The sequence below is a fragment of the Lactuca virosa genome, chromosome 8 (assembly GCF_052849685.1).
Source record: "Lactuca virosa cultivar CGN04683 chromosome 8, Lactuca_virosa_CGN04683_v6, whole genome shotgun sequence".
In the NCBI taxonomy this organism is placed as follows: Eukaryota; Viridiplantae; Streptophyta; class Magnoliopsida; order Asterales; family Asteraceae; genus Lactuca; species Lactuca virosa.
Window position 1 is genome coordinate 373,128,511 of NC_136433.1, and position 7,653 is coordinate 373,136,163.

The following is a 7,653-nucleotide window of genomic DNA, read 5'->3' on the forward strand; positions in this document are numbered from 1 at the left end:
GTAAAGGCACTTTAATGTATGCAAACACTTTGTTTCAAGTGTTAGGAGTGCTAAAGGTGGCATCTAAGGAGTGTATGGCCTCACTATGGAGTTTACACTTCACTTGGCCACACTTAAGTGTGTTTACGGTTAAGAGACCATTTCCCCCATGAGTTTACGGCCGTGAACTCATGGAAATGGTGAGTTTGTGTGTCTAAAGGTCTCATGCATCACAAGGAAGGCTTCTAGGATCAATTCGGAGGCTTGGGAAGTGATTAGGGTTCAAATGGGTACTCCCTTGGAGTTTACGGTCCTTGGACCACTCCTTGGGAGTTTACGGTCGTAAACTCTAGGAGTTTACGGTCGTAAACTCTAGGGTTTACGGCCGTAAACCCTTGACCACTTCAACCATTTCATGTTTAAAGGTCCTAAGCTCATTTACACTAGTTTCTAGTTCATCAAACAAGCTAAGGAAGGGTTTAGGGGCATCAAAACACCATTTGAGGTGTTTACGGTTTTTGGGTTTACGGTTTTCGAATGTTCAAGAACCGTAAACTCAAGTTTATGGCCAAAAAGTCGTGATCTTGGGTTCCTTAGTCCATGCATGCAAGTATCTAAGCTTTAGAGAAGGTTTGGAAGTGTTTTGGGTCTTCGAAACCCTCATCTAGGAGTTTACGGTTTTGGGAGGCTCCCCAAACCGTAAACACATGCATGTTGGGGCTTTTGGATGATCTAACTCGAATTAACATGAATACTAAGCTAGAAATCACGTTAGGAAAAATTACCTTTGATTTTTGAGGCTTGAGAGTGGTGTTCTTGAGCCAAACCCGATTTTAGAGAGAGAAAGTAGAGAGAGAAAGCTCCAAGGTGGGAAAAGGCTCTAAAGGTGGGCACTCCTCCTTTATATATGGCTGCCTAGTGGGGACCCACCATACACTGTCGTTTAAACGGAGCTAGGTGTTTTTACCGGGTAAACTAACCGTAACCCGACTTAGTTGTTTTTATTCCATCATTATATATTATTTATTTTAATAACTCAAAATGAATTATTTTAATAAATAAAAATTAACGGAAAATTTTAATGGAACCAACTTTTATTAACGGAAACGGGTTACATTGACGGAGTAAAATTTCGGGTTGTCACAATTTTCCAGTCTCAATCCAGAATAAAAGAAGAGTTTATAACGTTAAGTATAGGTAAGCAAAGGGCCATATTCTTGGTTCGCTTAGAGCCCCAGGTTAAGCCACCCCTACCTGTTGGATCTATATGCCCAAGAATCATTATGGAGTGATATTGCTAATAATATATGATCCTATAGGGTCACATCTTTATCAAGTTGACACATTTTGTATATTTATTATTAATATGATTATTAATAAATAACATCAATTCTTGTATTTTAATTAGGGAATAATTATTGTTTTTGTGAAAATAATAATTATAAGAGAGTATTTCTAGTTATTATTTCATATGGTATGAATTAATAAGTCATGCACAACATTTTGGACTAATTGAATTCTTTTGTCTTTTACCTAAAGACAAAGTTTATATTTTATAAACTTGGAGTTTATAAAAAATAAAGAATCTTTCTTTTTTAAAGAGGCATGGCCAAAACATAATGATGGTGTGGGAGGTTGCTTTTTCAACCTTCCACATTTTGTCTCTCATGCTTCTAAGGGCTACCATTACTTTAGATTATTTTAATTGTTTGGCCTTAATTTTCATGGGCTATATAAGATATGCATGAGGCTTGCATTTTTTGCAAGAGTGAAGCTCTTCTTCTTCCTCTCTTTTCTCTCTAGAACCGTGGGTTCTTCTTTTCTTCTTCCTCTCTCTCTCTTTTGGAGTTAGTTTGGTGTTTAGAAGACCTCTTGAGTTGTTCCCTTTAGTGCTTAATTGAATTAAGCACTTGAAGGCTTTAGACACTCAAGAATACAAGAAGGAACTAGCATTCCAAGTGCCTTACTCTTGATGTTTGATACTTGTAGAGAAGATCATACACTTTGATCTTCTGTTATCTTCATCAGCATCCCAAAACCAAGTGGGTTCAAAGGCTTCAAAGGTTATCTCTAAAACACCATATGGTTGGTTTTATTTCATTCTAACCTCTATAAATGGATCCATGATGATTCGGTTTTTTTATGAAATAAAAATAAACTTGTTATTTTCAAAGTCTTTTGTTGCCGGTTTTTGTGAAAAACAAACTTTTATCTCGTATCAACACCCAACACTACCCAAGGTAGAAGAAGAGAGGAATATTGTTCTTGGGAATCCGTTATTAGAGGAAGAAGTATTTGAAGTTGTTGAACGATATTGGCATAGTGCTCTCGCCAAATCAATTTGGGTAAAATTCAAATCTTTAGTACTAAATTGTTGCAAATTGATCTTATATTCCTTGTAGAAAATCGATTTAATCTTATTACATTTGAAAATTATGACGTAGGGTGGGGTTACCCACAACATGAATGATATGGGCACAGTGATTGCTCTGGCCAAGTTAATTTGGGTTAAAATTCAAATCTTTAGTTCACAACCGATTTTGGTGTATATATGTAACACACATTAGCATAAATATTACGGCAATCGTTTGTTTCAGGTGATTGATTTTGGATCTTTGAATTTTTTTTGATTATTTTGTCTTCATAAAATTAACATATGAGCTATTCACGATATGCAAAACTTTCAACTTTTAATGATAGTGTATAATAAGGTTAACTAACATGTATGGACATTGAGCATTGTGTTAATCATAGCCTTATGCCCTTATCAGATCCTACACAAAATGGGTAACTTCTGGTTGTTTCTAGTGGTGAACATCTATACAGTTTTTGTCCAACTTAATTGATGTGACAAATTAACGAGTCAGAAAAAGTTTGGTTATTAGATCGAGTTGTGATCAATTATACAATATGTGGCAAGTTTTATGATAAGAAAATTGACTGAATTTTAACTTCACGTACATTACCGTGAATATTTTGACCAATGTTGCAAAGGTTATCTTCACACTTGTTATGCTTTTAATACATCTAAATTAATTATTGTGCTTTAGGTTTTTGCTATTACAATTTACACATGGTTGTACAAATTGAAGAAATGTTGGTTTTACTTTTACATGCTAGAAATAAGAAGGTTGGAGAGAAGTCACTTCTTTCGGTCTCTAATTTTTGTATAGGTAATCAAATCAATTTTTTCCAGACATTTTTCCGTGAGGGTAGTTTAGTCATTTACCTTTTAGAGCAAGCACGCAGGTTTGGTGGTTTCAAAGTGTTAAATTGGGTTGGTGAACCTGTTAATATATGAAAGACTATTATTTTGTTTTTTGTGAATGAATGTGAAAAACTTTTCAGAAGCAAAAGAGATTCCCTGCACCATTAACTTCAATTCAATTAAATGTCACTATCACTTTGACTATATTCACTTTCAATTTGACTATATTCACAGATTCTTTTTATTTATATATTTATTTATTTTGTTTTAGAAGTATATAAATATATAATACATATTTCATTCATTTGTAGTGTTTTTACTCTAGAAAAATTTATATTTCCTTCGATTCCTTTAGTTACATTCAATGGATTCCCGAGGAAAAGCTAAACAAACCGATTCTAGCCAAAAACGTAAATTCACACAAGCCGGTTCAAGTCAAGATATTCCATTTTTTTCTCAAGATTTTCAAAATCCAAACTATCAACAATACCAAAACTACCAATACCAATATTTCCCGGTGCAATAATCTTACAACACATTTAGGCTTCCAGAGGAAAATCAGAGTTATAATCCATGGAATCAGTTTTCTCAAAGGGTTCCAGAAACCGAATTCCAATCTTCTCAACCCGAGAATTTCCAGTTCCGTGATGCTCAGAATGAAGAATCTGACAGTTCTAGTGACGACCCGACTCCCGAAAGAAACGAAGAAGAAACCAGTGAGGAGTTGCAACCCGTTGCTGAGAAAAAACGCAACTATACACACCGCCAGAAGCGAAAGAACTGGGTGGAACGCAAAGAGTTGGCTTTGGCTAGGGCATATGTCAATATTTCTAAAGACAAACAACGCGGAAATCAACAAAGGTTCGATGCATTTATGGAGAGTGTTCTAGAGCATTTTAATGTTCAAATGGGAGGTTCGGATCAGTCACGACACCACGTAAACTCAAAATGGAAAGACCTCCAAAAGAAATGTAATGCTTTCAACGACATCTATAACCGTAAGATGAACATTGTGGCCAGCGGAAGATCTGAGGCTGATGTTTTACAATATTCACTAAACGAGTATCGGAGGACTATTAACCAGAAAGGTTTTCCTCATCAACAAGCTTGGGAGTGGTTGAAAGACAACGCGAAATGGGCATTTGTTACAAAAGCAGGTGAAGACTCCCCACCTCCTTCCTCAAAACGAACCAAAACATCTTCATCCAACGCCTACACATCATCATCTGATCCATAATATCCTCCTGGATTCTCCCCCCAACAACAACAATCATTTAGTGTTGAAGACTCACCGCCTCAGAGAAAAAGAAAAGGAAAGAAAGCGACATCAACGTCATCAACAGAAAATGAAATGTTTGATATCGTCAAACAAATTGTCGGCATCAAGACTGCAACCGAAACAGAGGCGGAATAGAGACAACAGTACCGAAAACAAAAATTGCACATTCTTGAAGCTAATGAAGAATGAAAAGCTCAATTGTTGGATCGGGAGATAGAGAACCAAGATATGGAGTATTTTCTCCGGCCGCATGATCATTTGACTGGAGGTATTTTGCGCACGGTGCTTGAAATTAAACGACAAATTGCAACTAAGTATGGTTGGAAGTTGGAGAACCCATGAAGTTCAAAATGTCGACATCATTTGATTGGAGAATCTTTCTCTTTATTATTATGTTTTTTATTTTTATTTTTATTTTTATTTTTATTAAGATTCTCTATATGTAGCCTTGTTTCATTATCTATATATAGTTATGCTTGTTTCATTATCTATTTATATGTATGTTTGTTTCATTTTCTCTCTTTTCAAAATGAATCCAAACGTTCGAAAAATAGTAATGGAATTTAACGATGATAGTTCATGATCTGAGGATGACCTTATCAACAATAATTTGTTACATGTATTGTCTTGTACTACACAACTGCTTCTTCAGAATAATGCTAGTTCAAGCAACATTCAAAGGAGAAACACAATCCACAAAGATTGTTTACAGGCTGAACGACTGTTGATCCAACATTATTTTGCAGATGATTCAACCTATGGTCACACGTAATTCCACAGAAGGTTTCGTATGAGCAAAGGTTTGTTTATGCGACTTGTTGGTGACCTGGAGACGAATTATCCTTATTTTCAAACAACATGGGATGCAACAAATCAAATAAGTTTCAGTGCGCTACAAAAATAAAAATGCACATCAACAATACGTCAATTAACAAAGGGTTATAACCCAGACTCGTTAGATGAGTATCTGAATATGTCAGAAAGAACTTCTCGTGAAGCTCTTGAAAACTTTTGCTACGGTGTTGTCCAAATGTATAAGGCTGAATATTTACGTCGTCCAACATCCACTGACATTCAGCTTTTGTATGAAGCACATGAAGCTAGTCATAGATTCCCTGGAATGTTTGGTAGCATTGACTGCACACATTGGAATTGGAGGAATTGTCCAACGGAATTGAGAGGCCAATACATGAGGGGTGACCATCAGTATCCATCAATGATACTAGAAGCGGTGACGTCACAAGATTTATGGTTTTGGTATGCATTCTTTGGTGTAGCCGGTTCTAACAATGATTTAAACGTCCTCTACCAATCACCATTGTTTGATGAGAAATATCATGGAACAGGACCCGATTGTTCATTTTATCTGAATGGTGAACACTACAAACATGGTTACTATATTGCGGATGGAATATATCCATCATAGGCTGTATTTGTGAAGGCATATCCATATCCAGTAACCGACAAAAAGATACGGTTCAAGGCGGCACAAGAATCAGCAAGAAAAGACATAGAACGTGCTTTTGGGGTCCTTAAAGGATGTTGGGACATATTAAAAATGCGTGCATGAGCTATGACGGTGAAGAAAACAAAAAATATAATGTACGCTTGTATTATACTACACAATATGATATTGAAAGATGAGGGTGCTGCGATATCTCCTGTGTATCAGCCCGACCCCCCCTGCCGACGAAGTTGATGACCAAGAAATAATACATGAATTGTGCAATGCTGAAACCCACCACCAACTTCGATCCGATCTTACTGATCACATTGAACATGTCTACATTTCAACTCTAGATAATAACTAGTTAATTTCAATTGTCGTTTTAGGATTTAAATTATGTTGTCTTTTTTTAAGTGTATTTTTTTTAATTATCGTGTTTTATAATTATCGTGTATTTTTTATTTATAGTGTGATTTTTTAATTAAATGTAATTTTTAATACTATTTTAGATTTTTTTTAAAATTAGCAAAAAAAAAAATCAAAAAAATGTTATGTTTTATTTTAATTTATATTTTCTAATTTAATTAAATAAAAAAGAATATTAAATGTTATTTTTAATATTATTTCAGATTTTTTTTGTTTTAAATTAGCAAAAAAAAAAAATGAAAAAATATTATGTTTTATTTTAATTTATATTTTCTAATTTAATTAAATAGAAAAGAATGATATGGAAAGTGAGTTGGAAAAGATAAGGTTTCCATATGTTGTGGGTTGGGAAAGATAGAAGAAAGAGAAAATAGAAAAACTGATGTGGCAGTGAGTTGAGTGGGTTGGGAGGGAATGACTCCCTCCTCCCTAACTAGTAACCACATATTTTGATTATCTATTCAAACTACAATTGCTCATTGCTACAACTTTTTTTTTTAGAATGAGCTTTAATACAAAAAAAATAATTAAAGAATTGTTCCCTGTTACTGAAAAAATATAGAATTGGTCCCTGTTGAATAAAACAAATTACAAAATTGGTACCTATATAGAATTATTTTTACAGAGTTGGTCCATGTGGCAAAAATCATTATAAAAATGGCAGAAAAACATTATTATAAAAATGATCCCTATGTAGAATAACATTACAAAATGGTCGCTGTTGTAGAAAACAAATTACAGATTGGTACATGTGTAGATATGTTTTACAGAGTTGATCCATATGGCATAAAACATTATAAAAATGGTCTCTATGTAGAATAACATTACAGAATAGTCATTGTTGCAGAAAACAAATTACAGAATTGGTACCTGTGTAGAAAAAAATTACTTAGTTGGTCCCTGTGGCATAAAAACATTACAGGGACCAATTCTATATTATACGTAATTTGATTAGGGATTTTTTTGGAACGAATCTGTCAAGGGATTTAATTTAGGATTTAATTTGGTAGGGTATTTTGGTAAACTCATATATAATTTCGAAATTTAGATAATTTATTTAATATAAAATTGATATAATCCAAATTAAAAAAAGATTTTGGATATAGATGTAATTTTTATAATTTTAGATGAACATACACGTAATTTTAAAGTTTATAAGGATAATGACGTAATATTAAAGTTTAGAAGGATATATATAAAATTTTCCCTAAATTTTATGTTGAGTTTTTTTTGATATGTTGTAATTTTCTCCTCTAGTTTAATGAAACTTTAGGTTTTATAAAAATTTTTTGCTTGAAATGTTTATTCTTTATA

At 33.7% G+C, this 7,653-nt stretch overlaps 1 pseudogene; it reads left to right on the forward strand.

Moving 5' to 3' along the window:
* The first annotated feature begins 4,694 nt into the window (after positions 1–4,694).
* Positions 4,695–6,165, forward strand: LOC145131934 (uncharacterized; annotated as a pseudogene).
* The last annotated feature ends 1,488 nt before the right edge of the window (positions 6,166–7,653 follow it).